Source organism: Pongo abelii, chromosome 4 (assembly GCF_028885655.2).
Source record: "Pongo abelii isolate AG06213 chromosome 4, NHGRI_mPonAbe1-v2.0_pri, whole genome shotgun sequence".
Lineage (NCBI taxonomy): Eukaryota > Metazoa > Chordata > Mammalia > Primates > Hominidae > Pongo > Pongo abelii.
The window spans coordinates 151,107,651-151,129,233 of record NC_071989.2 but is presented as its reverse complement, the minus strand read 5'-3'; the positions used below and the strand labels follow the sequence as shown (position 1 = coordinate 151,129,233).

Sequence of the window (21,583 nt, the reverse complement as noted above, 5' to 3'; positions counted from 1 at the left end):
TTCAGGTTATTGTTGATGAGAAGTATTATAATTGACAGTGAGGAAACATGTTGCAACTAAGAAGGACCAAATAATATAATCATGATTATAAAAGAAAAAAACTAGTAGATGTATTTACTAAACTAATTTAAAAGTTTCAATTTTCTGTTTCAAAAAAAAAAAAGGATGAGAAAAACAGAAGTCCCACTGATGACTGTAGAATTATCTTTGAAATGGGCTATTCGTGGAATTACAGAACCAAGGAGCTTTAGGGCCAAGACAGATCATGAAAAACTTCCAGTTTGATCACATTGTTTTAAAGGCAGGGGAAAATACCAGAGAAAAAGATAGTTGCCCAAGGTCCCTTATTTAGAGAATGAGAATAATCTAATAAGACAATATATCTTCTGAAGACTGAACAGGAAAGAAGGTCATATAATAAAAAGAGCATGGGGTTTTGAACACTGGGTTCAAATACTGCCTTCTACAGTTAACATTTTTGAATTTCAGGCAAGTTACTTAACTGAGTCTCAATAGCTTCATCTGTAAATCAAGGACAATAATATTTTATAGAGTTATAGTTAAGAACAAGTGAAGTAATGTACACAGTAAATTGTTGGGCATATAATTTAAATGCTCAATAAATGAGGATTTATATTATATGAAATTTCAAATCTCAAAATTTACCACAGCTGCTAAAAAAAAATTGAAATTACAGTTTCTAAACCGAGCTAAGAAATGAAACCCACATATTTGATGTTCTTACAAAACTAATTTTATCTGTATTCATTGAAATACTTCTTGAATTTCTATTTATATATTTCTGGAAGACAATATAGTGCTGTTTTTAAACTTGAAACCACAAACTAACACACTTTCATTGTAGGATGGAATTTGATCACATTAAAGCCAATTTCTCACTGAAATACCCCAAAGTTCATTCATTATGGAGGAATCCTAGACCCTGTAAACTTTTATTTCAGTTTCTTATCTGACAATAATTTGGTAAATAAAAGAAATGTAGTACTTAAAATACATAGTTTCTGCAGATCATATTGGGGGAAAAAATACATAAAATGCCCTCATATTGTCATTTCAAAGTAATGCTAACAGCAAAATCTTAAACATCAGACAGACATAGGTTTTAACCACAGCTCTGCCACTTCATGGCTGTGTGACCTTGGACAATTAGTCTCTCTAAGGCTCAGTCTTTTTGAGTGTGAAATGTGGTTAATAATAATAGTATCTACCTCACAGGGCTGTGTGATGATGACATGATAAGATGCACATAAAATGCTTTACTTATACCATTGTCTGCAATATAGTAAGTGTTCAAAAAAAATGTTAGCAAAATTAAATATCATATTGTTGGGAGAGGAACTTTGACAAATTCCATTTTCATAATCTTCTGTTTCTTCTGGTGGGTGTTAGATAAAACTTGAAAAGAATTGATTTTCAGAGTAATGTTGTAAATTGTAAATAGTTGCTCATGTGAAGATAGAACTGGAGGTAAATTTCTTCCATTGTTCTATTAAGCGAGGAGGAAACCAATAACCTTGAGGGTTTCTAGGAACTGGGAACACAGACTCAATTCAGGATTCTAAAAAAGGAACAGATGAGCTGGTTACTTTGGAGACAGCAGAATCTAGCCCTTCAGAGATACTTCCCTGCCCTCCCAGTTGAAAGTAATTCCCTCTTAGTTCACTAGAATGTAAGTTCCCTGTTGGCAGATCTCATGTTGGGTCTATCTGCTTCATGGCTATATCATCAGCTTCTAGAACAGTGCCTGCACATTGCAAATTCCCAGTAACTACACAGCAAATGAATAAATGAGTGATTTTATGAATGGACAACCCTGGCATATGCTCAGTGCTTCAAATTCTCCTTAGAACTGTAAACAAAAGGTGAACTGATCTGATCTTATAGCTGTTTATAAGAGGAAAAGAGAAATATGAACTCATAACCACACAGGCCTAGTACCGAAGTCTTTGACCACATGGACTCAGAGTTTCTAGGGGAAGGAACAAAGGGAATATATGGCAGTTGGGTAACCCCAGGCCAAAAAGAATAAAGAAAAAACATTTTTACACACATATAGATGTGGATGTACACCATCCACTGAGACCTGGGGTAAATGGGAACTTGGTGGGTTGTTCCTTACTTCAGGCATAAAAATCTTTCTTCACTTGGCCTCTGGGTCTCCACCCACTCACTTTCTCTTGGATCTCCTTCTAGCTCACTGATCCCTCTTTCTCAGTTTCCTTTTCTGATTCTTCCTCATTTTCCCAATCTCTAAACATTAGAATACTCCAGGCCAGTTCTCAAATCTCTATGCAAACACACCTCCTAGGTGACCCCAACTTTGAATACTCCGTAGCTTTTAACACCGTCAGCACACTAACAACTTCCAATGTGTAGCCCGGCTTTGACCTCACTCCTGAGCTCAGACAGGTGTACACAATTGATTGCTCAACATTCTACTTGTATATCTGAATAGGCATCTCAAATTTAAAGGGAGACCAGAATTAAAATCCCTCCCTCTCACCTCCAAAATCTTGATTTTTCTCCCCAAACCCCACTAAACCCATCCTTGTAGTTGTTCAAGACAAAATCTTGGAGCCACCATTTCCCCCCCTCACAATTCATGCCCAGTCATCAGCAAATCTTTTTGACTGAGTCTCTGACAGATACCTATTTTCTGACTACTTTTCCACCTATTCTGCTGCCACCCTGGTTCAAGCCACCAAACATTCTTTACCTGGATTATTGCAACAGCCTGCATCTTTTACCTGGATAATTGCAACTGGTCTTTTGCTTTCTGCCCCTGCCACTCCCTATGGTCAATCCCAGGCAACTGGCTGTGATCCTTTAGAGCGAACATAGAAGATAGCATGTCACACCTCTGATCACAACCTTCCAGTGGTTTCCATCTTACCAGAGTAAAAACGAAACCACGATCTGACCCACAGATACTCTTTTCAGCTCATGTCCTGCCCTTCTCCCTCTGCCCACTCTGTCCCAGCTACCTGGCCTTCTTGACATTCTTCAAACAAGGCATACCTACTCTCTTCCCTCAAGGCCTTTACACTTGCTGTTTTCTCTGCCTATAATTCTTTTTTCATAGATATCAACATGACATTCTTTTTCTTCCTTCAAGTCTCTATTCCGATATCATCTTTTCAGATAGGCTTCCCCTACCTTCCCCATCCAAAATAGCACACACACACACACACACACACACACACACACCCTCACCCTATTTTATTTTTCGCCACAATCCTTATCGTGGTTGTTGGTGATGTATACTTTTTGCATGATTTATTGTTATTTTCTTCACAATAGAATGAAAACCCCATGACAGCAGGGTAAGAGAGTGGGAGTGGGCTCTTTTAGACAGAAAAGTCCTTTGTTTAGTGCTATATCCCCTGGGCCTAGAACAGTGCCTCACACATAACAAGTACTCAAAAAATTTATTGACTGAATTAATGAATAATACTGTTTTGGTGAAATATTCTGTATATTTCAATAGGAAAATGTAAAGTCAATAATCATTTGCTGAATGCCTTCTGCAGGGTGAATACTGTGCTTGTTCATTTTATACTCAGAATGCAGTACAAAGACTAGTTGACATTCCATATGGATTTAAAATTAATTTAGAAAATATTAGTTTGACAATTCCAGATAAGGCTTAGAAAAACTGACTATAAGTAAATAAATGGTTTAAACTAGAGAAATAGGATCTTATTTTTTTGTTAGTCATTCTTCTAATCCATTGTATCAAACTAGTACGTATTTTAGGTTCTGTAGTATTCGTTTTGGCCTCTAGAATTAATCCTTTGGCCCAGAAAATGCAAATTAGATTACCTCCACGTTTCTGCTGGCAACCTTCCATCTCAAGCTTAGATAACAATCTCCTTTAGCTTTTAGTATTTTAGGAAGTTTCTTTGTCACATGACAAGAGCTGTGAAGACCAAGAGGAGACACAGACCTATAATTATAAGAAGAATCATAAGCACTTAAGAAGAAACATAGATCTACAATGATAACTGTTCTTTTACTCACCAGACATTTATTGAAATCTTACTATGCTTCAGGTGCTGGACTAGGCACTGGGGAGCCAAGGATGAACAAGACATGCCCACACCTTCAAGGAACTCACAAGGGAGTCTGAGTGACAGCCAGAGGACCTGAACTTCACAGTGCAATGAGAGAGGGATGCCCAGTGTGCTATGGGAGCCAACGCAAGGGCACTCAGCTCAGCCTGAAGAGTGCCAACAAGGCACTCTAGAGGAACTGCATCTCAGTTAACGCTTGGGGTGAGATATATTCCAGACAGAGGGTAGAGCATGCACAAAGCCACAGTGGCATGAATCTGTGTAAGGTGTGCAGAAAACTACAGACATTTGAAGCAGGTCACTCTAGAGGTAAAGCTGGAAGTGGAGCAGAGGGCAGGATACAGGGAACTTTATTTAGCATATTAAAGAGTGTAATAGGCAATAGAGAGCCACTGAAGCAGGAGAATGTGATTGACACATGGATACACTTGGAGGGAGGGAGACCAGCATTTAAATAAAAGGTGATACAGGTCTGAATTAGGGAAGGAGGAGTGAAGATGGGGGATAAGAGGACAGATTTAGAAATATTGAGTCAAAAATCAGTGGGACTTTATGTTAGGGAGGGTAGAGGGAGGAGGCAAGGACAATCCTGAAGTTTCAATCCTGGAGGGTATTATCAAGTATTAATACAAATACAGATAGAATCAGGAAGGAAGAGGATTTCATTTTTAGGTATGCTAAACTTGAATCACTAAGGGAGAAGCATTCTATTTATCCATTCAAAAAGTACCTATAAAGGAACTCTACATGAATTTCCAAGTGTGCATTTGGAGGGAGAGTCTAGACTTTAGAGAGTTGGGTATCATTGGCACACGGATATTCAGGAGTTAACCTATGAGGATGGTTTGCCCAGTACCTGGGACAAGGGAGGCTCTCAGTGGGTGCCTGTTGAAAAGAGTAAAGGAAGAGTTATTCTGCAAGAGTGTATAAAAAGAGAAGAGCTGGAAACCAAAGATGAAACTCCAGAAACACAATGCTTCAGGTAAAGGAGGCAGAAAGGGAGTGGTCAGAAAGGTGGTGTCATGGGGATAAAGTGAGATAGGCATAGGAGCCAAGGACACCACCACACTTCTTCAGGTATCATAAGGGCTTGTAAAATTCTGAGCCTTCTCCCATGTTAACATTTCTTCATGAATTAATCCTAAATTGAAAGTGAAGGCCGGGTGCGGTAGCTCATGCCTGTAATCCCAGCACTTTGGAGGGCCAGGGCAGGCAGATTACTTAAGCCCAGGAGTTTGAGACCACCCTGGGCAACATGGTGAAGCCCTGTCTCTACAAAAAATACAAAAATTAGCCAGGCATGGTGGAACATGCCTGTAGTCCCAGCTACTCAGGAGACTGAGGTGGGAGGATCACCTGAGCCTAGGGAGGTCAAGGCTGCAGTGAGCAATGATTGCATTACTGCACTCCAGCCTGGGCGACACAGTGAGGCCCTATCTCAAAATAAAAGTAAAAAATAAAAAAAGAGACCAGGCACAGTGGCTCATGCCTGTAATCCCAGCACTTTGGGAGGCCGAGGCGGGTGGATCACGAGGTCAGGAGTTTGAGACCAGCCTGGCCAATATGGTGAAACCCCATCTCTACTAAAAATACAAAAATTAGCTGGGCGTGGTGGCGCACACCTGTAGTCCCAGCTGCTCGGGAGGCTAAGGCAGGAGAATCGCTTGAACTCAGGAGGCAGAGGTTACAGTGAGCTGAGATCATGCCACTGCACTCCGGCCTGGGTGACAAGGCAAGACTCTGCCATAAATAAATAAATAAATAAATAAGAGTTAAGTAGGTCTCTAAATGGAAAATAAGAGTTAAGTAGGTCTCTAAATGGAAAATATAAAAAAGCTCTTTTTTCTAGAGCTTTCTAATCTTCTAATTCAAGGGTTATTTGAGCAATAGTTAATTGCATTTCTAGTTACCAATTTTAATTCCAAGTTTATGCTATTGTGCATTTTTGTTTTAAATAATTGCAGATACTTTTTTCCTCATTTATGATGATTATTTTCTATTCTTGGTATTAACTCCCTGAAGCTAATTTAGACCAGAGCATGCAGCTTTGTCAGTGTAAAAACAACTGAATGTCTAAGATTGGGTTATAACATTTAGAATTATATTCAGGTACTGATGAGAGAGATTGTGGCTTCTCGTCAATTCTATGTGAGTGTGATGATTACTGGTTGCAAACATCTATTTTTCATTTGTTTTAATTTGATTTGTTTTTGCCTATCCAGTATCCATACCCAATTCTGATATAAATAGTACCAAGTTTTTCTTGAAGAACCACTTCTCTCTGATTCCTAGTCCAAGTGATTTTGGTAAAGCTGAGTCCACTTGGCTTCAGGCAAAGGCATGCAGCCCAGAGATGACCAATGAAACACTGCAAACCCGTGGGCCCAGTGACTGGCTCAGGAATGAACTTATGACCCAGTTAGAGGCAATGAGATAGAATTCTTGGACTTGTTAGAACAACCAGGCCAAAAGTACTCTTAGCTGAACTTGAAGCTGGATGGATATACACCCAGAGCTGATGTGGACCACTGCTCCCATAGCACACTGGGCATCATGGGGAAAGACTCAGAATGAAGCAAACACAGAGGAAAGATGAGCTGAGAGATGAAGAAAGGGAGAGAGACCAAAGACTGAAGACAGTCTTCAAGATCCTCTCTCTGATCATCCCTAAAGCTAGCATATTGCCATACTCCTCAGATATGTGAGCCTATAAATGCCCCTTTTAAGGTTTGGTCAATTTTTTTTTTTAGCTTTTCCACTACTTGCAACCAGTCAGTCCAGGTTATAGACATCATTTGATCTCTATTTTCTCTGCCTCATCTACCAACAGGGACTCAAGTGTCCAAGTTCATGCTTCTTCCCAGCTAGCCTATTGTGCCTTCCACACTGTGCTCAACATTTTCAGGTCAGCCCCTTGTTACCTTCTGTATCAGGCCCACTCTCCATTACTTTGTGATTTGTGTCAGTGCTCGGTTCCTAAGCTGAATTCACTGAACTCACAGCCTAAGCTGTGGACCTCACTGTTTCCCATGGACACTTCCTGTTTATTATATTCACCTAGAACAGTCTCTTTCTCCTTTGCCAATCTGTTTGTTTTAGTAAGTAGAGGCAGGACTGGATGGAAGCCACTTCTGTCCCCAGGCTTAGAAAGCCCAATGCTAAATTGCTGGGCCTGGCTGCCACCCAACAGCACCGGTACATTCTGTTCAAGCTCAAGCTCTCTGTCCCAAATGTTGTACTTGCTGCTGCTTTTCCTCCCTGCCTCCCAGGACAGGTTTAGCCTAATATTATTCTCAATTCTGTCATCTCTATTGTTGCCATGACACCCAGGACCTTTGTTATTTCCCCTGCAGGGATCTTGGGAATTTCTGTGAAATCATACCTTAGTGGTCTAGAGCAATCTAGCTTCCAAACACGATTTCACAACCACTGCAGTGATATCTTCCCTTCTCAAATAGGATTGTTTCTCCTTTCCCTGCCTCTGGACAGGCACGATAAGTCATTCATATCTGCCAAGAGAGAAAAATAACTATCTTCAAAATTATATAAGAGGAGAAGAATTTTTCCTTCAGCTTTCCCTGAAACACACAGAAATAACAGAGGGACAAAAGCTCCTCTGAGTAAAGGTGATGACTTGATCTCCTTCCTCTGCTTTTATTATCTTTCTTTCATTCAATGAGTATAAATGGAGTAGCCTTTTATGTTCTTCTCAAGCCCTAGTGAATTGAATTGTAACCATTATTGATTCAACCAATATTTACTTGAGCATCTATTACATGCCAGGCACCGTGCTAGATAATGCGATCACAGAAGGAAATAAGACAGACATGATCCCTGCTTCATTCATATTAGAATCTAGTGAGGGTGGAGAAAAAGCAGCAAATATGTAAATAAATAAATGAGCAAAATTTCTGACAGTTAGACATGCTATCAAGAAAATACAAGGAGAGGCTAGGCACAGTGCCTCATGCCTGTAATCCCAGCCCTTTGGGAAGCTGAGGCGGGTGGATGACCTGAGGTCAGGAGTTCAAGACCAGCCTGGCCAACATGTATCTCTACTAAAAATACAAAAATTAGCCAGGCATAATGTCAGGCGCCTGTAATCCCAGCTATCAGGAGGCTGAGGCAGGAGAATCACTTGAACCTGGGAGGCGGAGGTTGCAGTGAGCTGTGATTGTGCCTCTGCACTCCAGCCTGGAAAACAGGGTGAGACTCTGTCTCAAAAAAAAGGAAAAGAAAAGAAAATACAAGGAGATAATGTGTTTCAGAGTAAGGGTACTATTTTAGATAGAGTGATCAGAGAAGACTATTCTGAAGAGGTAATATTTGAGATAAAACCCAGTGAAGAGAATGTACAAACCACATGGAGACCCACCCAGAAGAGCATTCCAGGAGGCAGCAGGTGCAAAGTCCTGAGCCTGAAGCTGGCTTGACATGTTAGAGTAGGGGTTGGTAAAATACAGCCCAAGAAATAACAGAGGGACCTGGCCTGCATTTTTTTTTTTTTTTTTTTTTTTTTTGGACAGCCCACAGCTAAGAATGATTTTTACACTTCTAAATGGATGAAAAACAAAACAATTTGTGACGTGTGAAAATTATGTGAAATTCAAATTTCAGTGACCATAAAGAAAATTTTTATTGGAACATACACATACCCATTCATTTATTTATTTTCCATAGCTGTTTTTCATGCCTCATTGGCAGAGTTGAGTGGTTGCAAAAGAGACCGTGTGGCCTGTAAACCCGAAATATTTACTATCTAGCCCTTCACAGAAAAAGTGTACAGACTTCTGTTTTAGGGGAACAGGAAGAAATATCTTCCCAAGCTTGAGAGAACCTTCAGTTCCTTGAATTCCTCAGGAATTCTTGAATTCTTTAGCCTATAAATAACAGAAAATCAGTGTCCAATTGACTTAAATAATGTGAAGCATTAAAATAGCCATAAAATGATCATTTTCCCATCAAGAGGTAAACTATGTCCTCTCCCCTTGAATCTCAATGGACTTTGTGACTGCTCTGACCCATAGAATATGACAGAAGTGATGCTGTGCCGGTCTAGGCTCTGGCCTTAAGAGACTGAAGGCTTCTACTTCCTGTCTCTTGGAATACTCTCTCTGGAAGCCCTTCACCCTGGGGAAGAAGTCTGAGTACCTTGAGGTGGCCATGTTGAAGAGGTCATCTATGTGTGTTCTGGTTAAAGGTCCCAGCTGAGCCTCCACTTCCAGCCAGCATTGCCAAGGTGCCAAATATGTGGACTCTAAAGACCAGTCCATCAGCCAACTGAATATCACTAAGGGACCTCAGTCAATGATACATAGAATAGAAGAATTACCTAAGTAAGTCCTTCCTGGCTTCCTGGCCTACAAAATTATGAAATTTAATAACATGGATGCTGTTTTAAGCCACTCCATGTTGTGGTAACTGTTCTATAGCAATAGACAACCAGAAGAAACAATACAGAAATCCTATTATCTCACATAAGAAGAAGCTCAGGGTACAGCAAGGGCCATCTAGAATACTGCTTTTATTTATGCATATTGCTACCACTTTTATGCAATTTCCTTGGTGCTACTTTTCGCTTTGGTTCATTTAATTGTTAGACCGATAGCAAGATGACTTTAGTAGTCCTGGGAGTCACATTCAAACCTGACAATGTCCAGAGAGAGAAGACTATTTTTAAGAAAAAGAAAATGTAGGCTAATCAGGATCTACCTTGGAATTGGGAATTGGGTCACCTCCCCCGAGTCACTGGGGAAGGGATGGACACCTGATCATAATTTAGGTTCTATTAGAAAGGAAGTAGGTGAGTGGATATTGGGTCAACAATGCACTTGTCCAAAGTATCTTTCTTCCTGCCATCATTCATTCATTCATCTATTCATTCATCCAGAATAGTTTAGGTTTAATCATATGAATATGCTTTTTTATAAGTCAAAAGTAGTCAAATAACCATAATTTGAAAAGGTTAAGCAATGTTTATCAAGCCTGTATGACAGTGGAAGGCATGGAGCTAGATGTTAGGAATATTAACACCTAATTTAATAGCAATTAAAGGTGCTAAGTTCAAGAAAGGGAAAGAACAGGACCAGCTATATAATCTGCAGAACCCAGTGAAAAATGAAAATGGAGGACCCCTGGATCAAAAAGTATTAAGAACTTCAGGATGGTGACAGCAGAGCATTAAACCAAGCATGGAGTCCTTCTAAGTGCAGAATGACTGTACATATTGCATGTCCATGAATCTGGCTCTGGGAAAGACCAGATGACCACAGAGAGAACAGCAAGGGCCCTAGTTTAGATTGAGTTGGGAGATGAGGGCGTTAGGAAGGCCTCTCTGAGGAGGTAATATTTAAGCAAGGACCTGAAGGGTGGATAGGAGTACCCAGGTAAAGAGTGGAGGAATGCAGCTTCCTAGAAGAAGAATAGCACTCTCCCTTCTTCTCCATCCTCCAGGTTGGTTAAGAGACTTAGCATTAACCTGTCTTCATCAGCTGTGATGAAACAAGATAAAGGTAACAGATCCTTTTCCTGTTTGTGCCAGCTCAGGCCTATTTCCCAACCCTTTTTTGTATTCTAGATCTTGGCACGTGGGTACCCTACCTGTATAATCTGATCCTCCCCCTTTAATACCGTAGATAGTCAGGACTACCCTAGAGGGGTCCCAGCCTTGCTCCTTTCTCAATGCTTAATATGCTCAATGCTTAGTATGCTCAACGGTAGATGCTTTCTAGGAAACAGCCTAACCTGCCTGATCCACTTGGTGCAGGCTTGTCACAAATAGGGAAAGACCTCTCCCTGTCCTCACGCTCCCTCAAACCCCAAACCATGGAGTCAGCTAACACAAATTGGACCTCAGAAAATGTTATCGACAAACCCAAACCTTTCCCCTAAAATTACTGCATTCATCCATTTTGCATTGCTATAAAGGAATACCCAAGACTGGGTACTTTATAAAGAAAAGTTTATGTGGCTCATGGTTCTGAAGGCTGTACAAAAAGCATGGCACCAGCATTTGTTTCTGGTCAGGACTTTAGGAAGCTTTTACTCATGGAGGAAGGTGAAAGGAGAGATGATGAGTCATATGGTGAGAGAAGAAGCAGGCGAGATGGAGGAGAGGCACCAGGTGTTTTAAACAACCAGCTCTCGCATGAACTAATAGAGTGAGAACTCACTCATTATGGCAAGGAGGGCACCAAGCCATTCATGAGGGATTTGCCTCCGTGACCCAAACACTTCCCATTAGGCCGTACCTCCAACATTGGGGGATCACATTTCAACATGAGATTTGGTGGAGACAAATATTCAAACTGTATCATACCTTATCCCATTTTTATTTCTGCAATGTTATTTTCCTATATCAGATCCTATGGAAATTTGATGACGTAGTGGGCCTCCAAGTTGGTTGTAAGCAGAATCAGACAAGAAGCTTATTAAAAATACAGATGCCCCAGCCCTGTGCCAAACCTAGCTTCTCTATTTTTAACAAGCTCCACAGGTAATTCTGATGCACTGCCAAGTCTCTGAACCACTGCTTTAGCCGACTGGATGGAATAAGGGAAATTCCCATTTGGCTGGTAGGCGTCAGCACATTTCCTTTCTGCCACTACCTGTGGCTCCTGGGCAAACCACTTTAATTCAGTTCCTCAGTTGTCCCTTTAAGTAAAGTGATGATTCCTCCATGACTTCTCTGCCCTAGAAGCTTGCTGTAGTATGAAAGTATTGATACCTTCCCATGATCTAGTCCCACTTCGGGTGGCCATGCCTCAGTTTCCTCGAGGAACTACTTGCCCCTCACTCACTGTAGGAAGGCTTTGTAGGACTGTCAGTCAAGGTGCTCTGCTGCCCCCTGGCTGCCCCCTGGGCCCAAGACCCAAGTTTGGCCAACCAGATTTTCTCTCCCAGGAAATTAAATACTGAGAGAGCCGAAGCAGAGACAAAATAAATGAAGTTGATTCATCTGGTATGGGTGACCCCAAAAATCTGTTAGTTTCTGCTTCCTAAGCTGTTGCCCTGGTTCCTGTGCTCTCAGAAACCTGGTTTTTCAGCCTTTCCCTCAGATCTGTAAGCAACCCTGATAGCCTTGGAATAAATTGTTTCTTTTGCTTAAGTGAGCCAGAGTTAGTTCTGTTGCTTGCCACCAAAGAATTCTAACTGATTCTCACAATAAAGATCTTTGATAGAGTGTTGTATATAATAATGATGTCATAGCTTCCATTCTTATAAAGCCATTGTGAATGATTATCTTGTAGCTAAAGTGACCGTTCTATAGAAGGTCAAAAGTTTGTTTTAATAATGACATCTTTGTTCCAGTAATTCCAGACAGTGAAAATTTCTCAATAGGATAAGAGGTTATTCACTGTCCTGCTGAAATATCTTAAGTGGAAACAGGCCTTGGGTAAATACTCTTCCTCTAAACAAAGCTTATTGTTCTGGACCCAGGGAAGGAAAGGACAAGAGAAAAAAGAAAAGGGAAAAAAGTTTGGGCTCAGTTTAAACCAGCTCCCATTCAGCTATATCTGCCCTTTACATAGAAATTTAATAGAAAGTTGACTCTTTATGTATTTTTGTAAAGGCTGGAAATTGCATCCAAATACACATTTTAAGGAGTGACTATTGCAGAGAAAATAGCTTTAGTGATTGAACCCTTTTCTCTCATCAGCCTGTATTTGATTTCTACCCCCATCTCATGGTTACAGTTTTTACTCTTTCTTATTGTTACTGACATCCTCACTATTGCTCACTTTTATTGGCTGTGTTAACAGTTATGAGCACTTCCTGTGAACCAGGCACAATGATAGATGTTTGACACGTATTACCTCATTTAATCCTTACAGTGCCCTTCAAAGCCAGTATTATTATCCCCATTTTACAGAGGGGAAACTGGAAGCTCAGTGAGGTTAAGTAATAGGGCTAATGTGCAACATGACCAATCACTTATTACCTGTGTGCCCCTATATGTCCCCAAGTCTTCCTTACACTGTGACCCATTGCCTTAAATTGAAAGTACCTGCTTAGTCCAAGGCATCACTGGAAAGAATATTAAATGTGGCATTGTAGCTCAAAAAAAAATGACAACTGAACTCATTGCCCATGTCACGTTCTATATTCCTGACTAGACTATAAGCTCCTTTAGGGCAAACACTATGTTCTGTCCACCACAATATTACCAGCACATGCCTAGCACAGAGGAGGTTCTCAAAAAATCCTTATAGAATCAATGAATATCCTGTAGGGTCCTCAGAATAAGGGACCATCACAAGGTTAGGAGAAAATGTCAAGAAATCCCTTTCTGGGAAACAGAAATTCCAGGTTACCCCTAGTGAATTCAACCAACTTTGAAGTTTGGCCAAGCCTTTAAATAGCATTGGATGATTTCAAACTTGGAATCCTGGGCAGCGATTTCCCTTCCTGAAGAGCTGTTGCATCTTCTATGCATAGTCATGCTTTGGCTTGAGTTTATGAGGAACAGAAGTTTCAAAAAATCTGATTGGGAAGTATAAGCTAAAAGGCTCAAGTACCAGTCATACTTTTTCCAGGGCCAGTAAGCTCTCAGAGAGCTCAAATCCAGGTATCAAGCTCTCCATCAAGGACTGGGAACATAATGTTATTTTATCATTTTCGGAGAGAATAACTAGAGATAATTTTTGGTTGACATAAGACTCACAACATATCCTTGAGTGAACTCTTTTCATGTCTCAGTTCCTCGAATGGAAAACAGTCAAATAAGCACATATACAGTCAAAATCTTCCTCCAAATCTGTGAGGTTCCCTCAGTGGAGTCAGTCTCATTCATTCACTGCTATTTAGTTCTGAATTTGACCTTTGGATTCAGATAAACCTGAGATTAGGCTTTGGCTTTGACATGTGTCAGCCATGTGACCTTGAGCAGAACATGGTAGCTCTCAAAGCCTTAGCAGCCTTGTCTCTTGCTGGGAAGATGGTAAATGATTATGTGTTTAATGTGCTTAAACCAGTGCCGGCACATGCGAGGCAGTCAGTAAATAGTGACTTACAGTGATATTTCTGCTGGCTTCACTTGCACATTTCATTCAAAACAGTTGAAAAGTCCAGTGTGTTCCTGGTGTTTTAACTGGCAGGTGTGATGTGAAGTCATCCTTCAACTAAGTGGATTACTTTATCAACTTCCAAATTGTAAGCAAAATTAATCTGAACTAAGGCAATGAAGTGATACAGACATACGAATGAAACATCTGTCCTGATCTCTGCCTTGGAAAAATTCAAAATACTATAATTCTATTATTCTTACAAAGATTATTTTAACCGTTTATTTTAAAAATCAGCCTTGCTACTGCATCTTGACTGTTCTATTGTCCAAACTTTCTGTATCTATTTTAAGACTTAAATATAAAGCATGAAACAGGTTTGATTTTGAACATAGCGAGCAGATGAAACATCACTCCTTTCTTAAAAGAGATTCTTAGCAGGCATTTTAAAATCCCCATCCTGTCTTGTTTTCACTAGATCACTGGTCAGTACTCCACAGTTTCAAGCCAGATAATTTCAAAGGTTCAAGACATCAGTTAGATCCCACTGACTACAGGTAGATCCATTTGAATTAGAAAAATTCTAACACTGATGAGAGAACTCTTTCCTAATGTTAGGTGTGGCTAAGGATCTGTTTGAGCTATCGGAATATGGGCAGTAGTTTATAAGAATCAGAATACAACTTTCTGTATCCCCCTTCTCTTTGCCAGGGACAGCTGGTATTGATCTGGGCATGCAGCGTGAGCAAAATAACTTTATGTCATCGTAAGCCACTGAGATTTTAGGGCTATTCATTTCTGCAGCATAGCCTAGCCTTTCCTAACAGATATAGAATATATATAAATGCAGTTGACATGTATAACAGACATACTCACGGAGCCACACACAGAGTCCTCTCATCTTGGTCTACAATTAATTTCCAGAAGTTAGTGGTTTAGTGGGATAGAGACAAAGCTCAGAACTACAGTCAATATCAGAATAGCTTTAACACACTGGCAGAAAGATTCAGAGGCATCTCTTCTATGTCATCATGAGAGTGAGAAACATGATTCCTAAATCTGTGTTCCTGGCTGGAATTCTCATCTGTCAACAGGTGTCATTGTCACCCTGAAGAGAACCATAGCAGGCTGTCTCTCCCTTATCCTCACGCACTCTCCTGGTGAGTTGTAGAGCTGGGGCTGACCTCAAACTGAGAACTCCTTGGGATATAGCATGTATCCCAAGTAGCCCTCACTCTAGGGAGGTTTTTTTTTTTTTCTTTTTTTATCTGTATCTCAAGTCCACATAGAAGAAGCACTCAAGGTTGATGCCAATCTTTGACACGTCATCTATTCCCAAGCCAGCCTCTCCATGAAGGAATCAGTGATCTTCCAAATATTTTCTTTTCATAACTGAAATGAACAATAAATATTATTTATTATTTTAGTAAGAAACACATGATCTAAATCCCACTAGTAATAAAGATAATGGCCATTTGTTGCGGGCTTGCTATTTGGCACTATGACATGTATCATTTTATTTAATCCTCACAACAATTTGATTAGGTAGTATATTATTAGAGTTCTCCAGAGAAACAGACCCAATAGGATATATATAGAGATACATGAGGAGATTTATTATAGAATTGGCTCACGCAGTTACGGAGGATGAGAAGTTCTACAGTATGATGTCTGCAAGCTGGAGAACCAGGAAAGCTGGTGCTATAATTCAGTCTGAGTTTAAAGGCCTGAGAAACGGGAGCAGGAGCTCATAGTGTAACTCAGAGTGTGAGGCCCAAGGCCAGAGAAGCTGGAGGGTGAAGAGGCTTTCTGGTGTCAGTCTCAGAGTCCAAAAGCCTGAGAATCAAGAGCATTAATGTACAAAGGCAGGAGAAGATGGATGTCCCAGTTTCAGCAGAGAGCAAATTCACCCTTCCTCTGCCCTGTCGTTCTATTCAGATTGGACGATGCCTGCCCACATTGATGAGGGTGAATCTTCTTGCCTCAGTCTACTGATGTAAATGCTGATCTCTTCCAGAAATATCCTAACAGACACACCCAGAAATAATGTTCTGCCAGCTATTTGGGTATGCCTTAGCCCAGTCAAGTGGATAGATACATCATCGGTAGGTACTGTCATTTCCTTTTTTACAGATCAAAAAACCAAACCTTAAAGTGGTCAAGTAACTTGCTTAAGGTCAACCAGCCTAGAAGCGGGAAAAATTATGCAAACTCAAAAACTGTTCTTTGCAAGGAGGCCCACTTTACTCCCCCTCCTGGCCATAGTATTATATCTCAATCTCCACACCCAAGATATAAACCCTGGAGTTTTCCTTGTCTTCATTCTGTTGCCAGTGACTTGATTACATCATTTCTGGTCTGACACCAGTACAGCTCCAGTATGTTCCCGGGGAGAATCGGGCCCCCGACACCTGCTAATTTCTTCCTGCCTTTGCAGAGGAGAGCCTGGGAACTTAACCTAAGAAAAAAACTAAACAAAGTGATCCAAGGAGAAAAAATCCCTGGGGTGAAGAAAAGTTATTTTCCTCTTTGATAATTCTGTGTAACTAGTAACTATGGAAGAGAAAACTGATCTACGGGTTTGTTAGAAACTCTGGGGCCTGAGGCGGAAATAGACACTGTGAGACCAAGAAGGGGGTGGAACCAGAGGCTACAGCCAGGAAACAAAAGACAGGAAACAGGATTTCTTTTTGCCAATGTCCAAAACAAAGCTGATGAGGAGTTTGGCAGGAAGAGGGACCACCATTTCATACTTCCAGTGGAAAAAGGACTAAATGCTCAAAATTGAAGATATGTGGGAAGGGATGAGTCATAGAGAAACAGTGATACATAATCTTCTCTTTCTGAGAACAGTCACTTAATATTCCTGCTCTTTTATTATTTGACAGCAGTCCTTGTGCCTCTCTATGGGAAGCCAGGAAGGGGCCAGAATCATCTCATGCTGCTTAGTATGGGATGCACAACTGGGAAGCTGCACTCTCTTCTCCTCCCCTCCTTTCCCTCCTTCATGTATTGCTCTTCCCTCTTCCTGGAATGCCTCTCCCACTGGTAGCATAGGTAACTCTTCTTTATTTTTAAGTCGTAGCTTAGATGTCACTTCCTCAAAAGAATTTTCCTTGACCCTTATTCTGTGACAGAGTTGTTAGCTGCCTATCCAGGACCCATTCTCCTTTCTTTTCTTCTTTTTTTTTTAAACACAGAGTCTCACTCTGTGACACAGGCTGGAGTGTAGTGGTGCAATCATAGCTCACTGTAGCCTCGAACTCCTGGACTCAAGGAATCCTCCCACCTCAGCTTCCTAAGTGGCTGGGACTATGAGCATGTGCCACCATGTTCAGTCAATTTTTTAAATTATTATTATTAAGTATTATTATTATTATTATTTTGTAGAGATGGGGTTTTGCCATATTGCCCAAGCTGGTCTTGAATGCCTGGGCTCAGGCGATCTGCCCACCTTGGCCTCCCAAAGTGTTGAGATTATAGGCATGAGCCACTGCACCCAGCTTTATTTGCATTTATAACCAAGCTTTCAGCTTAATATCTCCCAGGCTTGAAGCATATTGACTTTCTTTCACTGGAGGACATTATCCAAACAAAACATTATCCAAATAAAAAATAGCTCATATTTACTTGTGTGTGTTGGAAAGAGCCATTACTATTGGAAACTATTTAGATTTTGTTTTAAAAATTTTTTCTGGAAAAATATTTTCAAATCATTTCTTTTGTGGGGAAAATGTCACCTGAATGAAATATTTGTCAAAGTGTGATTGCACCTGTTCCCACTTATCATTTGATAAATTGGTATAGTCAACGCACAGTTGTACAAAGCACACATCATGCAAACTTTAGCTGGTGAGTATAACAATGACCACTGACCCCTGATTTGCAAGCAGCCCCTGACTTGGTTTGGACTCTCCCAGAAGCAGAAGCAGACCTGGAAACCATGATTCAAGTGCAAGCCTTTCATTTGGGAAGTGTAGGGACACAGCTTATGGGTTGGGGAGGTGAAAGAGGAAAGGAAGACAGCCAAAAAAGGATGTGTTATTCAGCCAGCTACTACAGTAAGTGACAAGAGTCTAACCCCACAGGGACACTCTGGGGAATAGTATCCCACAATAGGCATGGGGAGCTAGGGTACTTATCCACCAATTCCCATCAGCCATCAGCTACTCTTAGGGTGTTAATTCCCTGGCAGCCTACAGGCCAGGGCAGAGGGGCCTTCCATGGTTCCCAGAAAATCCCTCATGCACAGAGATGCAGATACCAGCAATTAGACGTGTCCAGAGCACAATGAAGCACTAAGGTCTGATGCGCGCTGACAGTCCTGACCACCGCCCCCTTCAAGCAAAGCTCAGACTTCAATGTCCTATTTCACAGGGAACATAGACGTTTTTAGATAATACAAGGACACATTTTTTTTAATAGTTAAAAATTAAGTTTCAACATTCCCTTCCACCTAATGCACAAGGTGCTGGTTTCCAACTTGTGGTAGTGATGAAATATATAGATTACAAAAGGAATCAATTTTTTAAAAGAGCATCAATTGATTTAAAGTATATTGAAGAAAGGCTGGGCACGGCAGCTCACACCTGTAATCCCAGCACTTTGGGATTCCCAGCCAAGGTGGGCGGACCACTTGAGATCAGGAGTTCAAGACCAGCCTGGCCAATATAGTGAAACCCCGACTCTACTAAAAATACAAAAATTAGCTGGGTGTGGTGGCGTATGCCTGTAATCCTAGCTACTCAGGAGGCAGAAGCAGGAGAATCACTTGAACCTTGGAGGCGGAGGTTGCAGTGAGCTGAGATGGTGCCACTGCACTCCAGCCTGGGTGAAAAAGTGAGACTTTGTCTAAAAAATAAAATAAAATAAAAAGTATACCGAAAAATTAATTGTACAGATAGTAATCAATATGCAAAGGTAATGGGGAAATGACAGAAGCTTGGAAAACACTGATGGATATTTTATAGGTAGTGAAATGGAAGCATAAAGCCAGGCCACCAAGTATCTATGAAGGAATATCTATTGTGTACCCAGCACTCTTCTAGGCATCAAGAAGGACGTAAGAGGCAAAGAAAGGACGAACCCCACATTGAGGTTTTTACCAGTAGCAGTAGTAGTAATGGCTAGCATTTAGTGAGAGCTTTGGTTTACCATCTCCTGACCTGCCTTCCTTAGGAAGCTCTACTAGCCTTCAAAAATACATGAAACAATAAAGGGTGCTCTATGCAGAATATGAGGGTCAGACTTACTAGGACAATTTCATTAAAACTTCAGAGGGAAAAGCAGCAGCATGGCAGCATGAGCATAGACAGAACTGTGCCGGACTGGCAGTGATCAGAGCCAGAGAACAAGGAAGACACAGCCTTAGGTTTTTACTCCACGGACCCATCTCCTGCTCCACTCAAGCTGCAGAGCAGGACTCAGCATCTGGGAGCAGGCAGGATAAAGAAAGAGGAATCAAGCTGCTGCCGAATGTTGCCAAGCTACTCCCAAAATGTGCTGCCTTGAGAGGCTGTCTTATTGTGCAAGAAGACATAAAATCCAGATGGCAATTTCTGGATTCTCAACTTTCTATACAGAAGTCATATTTTTCCAATACATCCTAATTCTATTTACTGTGTGCGTGATGGCCAAATGTCATTAACAATGGCCAGGCATGAAAATAAAGAAAGTAATTAGGCTAGGAAATAGCTCAGCAGCTGCATCAGCTATGTGTTCTTGGAGTGGAGGTGCGGTGGTCAGGAACCATTACTGGGCTGCATTTAAGTGTTGTATGGCATCTGGGGACCAGTCACATATGTAAGCACAAATCTAGACTGACAGCAACATCACATTCAATCAAGGCCCAGTCTTACCAGAGGAGCCACAGACCTGTTACAGATAATGCCTGAAGGATTGACTCAGAAAACAAATAGGGTCTTATTTGCATTAGAACTTGGATTGGCATGTTGTTTACTTCCCGTAGGTGCAAAGAATGCAACTATGGTCTATGCTCACATAGCTCCATGTCCTTCTGTTTTCAAACTGGGTTAGTCGAGCCTGGAAAAACCATCCACTGGACCAATGATAGATGAGGGGCTAATCAAGAGTGTACCTCGGAATCAGACACTTGGCCCTATAAGCTGGCTCTGCCACTCACTCTAGCATAAGATCTTAGGAAATGTGCTTAGTTTCCCAGAGCTTTTCTTCTTCTGTAAAATGGGACAATAGAAATATCCATTTCATTTTGAGAATTAAATGAGACAAATTTTTAGCTTGGTGCCTAACACATGGTAAGTGCTTAAGATACACATGATTATGACTAAATATGACTGATTTTTATGATAGAAATCTTTATTTAGCCTTTGATGGCCTTCTTTGTGAAGAACAGCAAAGGTTATGAAGAGGAATTGGCTCAAAAATGAAGACAGAAGTTGACCAAATCCAATCCTCACTAGAAGATAAAAGAAGAAAGAGGAAGGGGATGTTAGTCAGGGTTCTCCAGAGAAACAGAACAAAAAGGATTCATAGAGATAGAAAGGAGATTTACGTTGGGAATTGGCTCACGATGGGGATTATGGAGGGTGAGAGGTTCTATGATAAGCAGTCTGTAAACTGCAGGACCAGGAAAGTTGGTGGTGTAATTCAGTCTGGTCCGCAGGCCTGAGAAACACGTGAGCTCATAGTGTAACTCCCTGTCCAAGGCCAAAGGTCTATGTTGGGGTTAGGGCATAGGAAGGGAGGTAGGGAGGTGTAGGTGCTGCTGGTATAAGTCCTGGATTTTGAAGGCTCAAGAACCAGGAGCTCTAATGTCTGAGGACAGGAGATGATGGATATCCCAGTTCAAGAGGAGAGAGAGAAAATTAGCCCTTCCTCTGATTTTTTGTTCTATCCACACCCTCAACAGACTGGATGGTTCCTGCCCACATTGGGGAGGGCAGTTTGTTTTACTCAGTCTACTGATTCAAATGCTTGTCTCTTCCAGAAACACCTTCACAGACACACAGAAATAATGTTTTACCAGCGATTTGGGCATCCCTTAGCCTAGTCAAGTTGACCCGTAAAATTAACCATCATAAGGAGAAGAACTAGCTGGCTAACCATGAGGTTCTGAAACACCAAATGGGAATGGAAAACGTGAAAGATAAAGAACTCATCATAAGAATATACTTCTCAGAAATACAATTTAATTTTATGGTGACAGAGCATAAGATTTAAAATAACTTAGTAGGAAACTGCATATGTTCATTCCTAAATAAAAAGAGAAATAAGAAAGAATGTAATTAAAATGCCCACTAGAAGTGATAAAGGAGGCCATACTGCTTTTGCTGGTAATCTAGTAGTGTGACTATTAAAATAATAACATCCATGGTGGTATACTGTGGTGGGATAATGGCATTGTTCCCACTGTAGTACAGGCGCCACGGTCTCCCCTGTGCTATGGTGAGGCTTCTCAAATGTCTCCTGCTTCCACTTTTGCCCCTGCACAAACCATTCTCTGCC

At 41.0% G+C, this 21,583-nt stretch overlaps 1 long non-coding RNA gene across 1 annotated transcript in view; it reads left to right on the top strand.

Annotated features, from left to right (window-relative positions):
• Window positions 1-21,583, top strand: part of LOC129059557 (uncharacterized) — a 35,574-nt gene that overhangs the window by 3,412 nt on the left and 10,579 nt on the right. The window contains exon 2 of the long non-coding RNA XR_008525525.2: window positions 4,074-4,295. This is a non-coding gene — a long non-coding RNA (uncharacterized LOC129059557). The remainder of the gene's footprint in view (window positions 1-4,073; window positions 4,296-21,583) is intronic.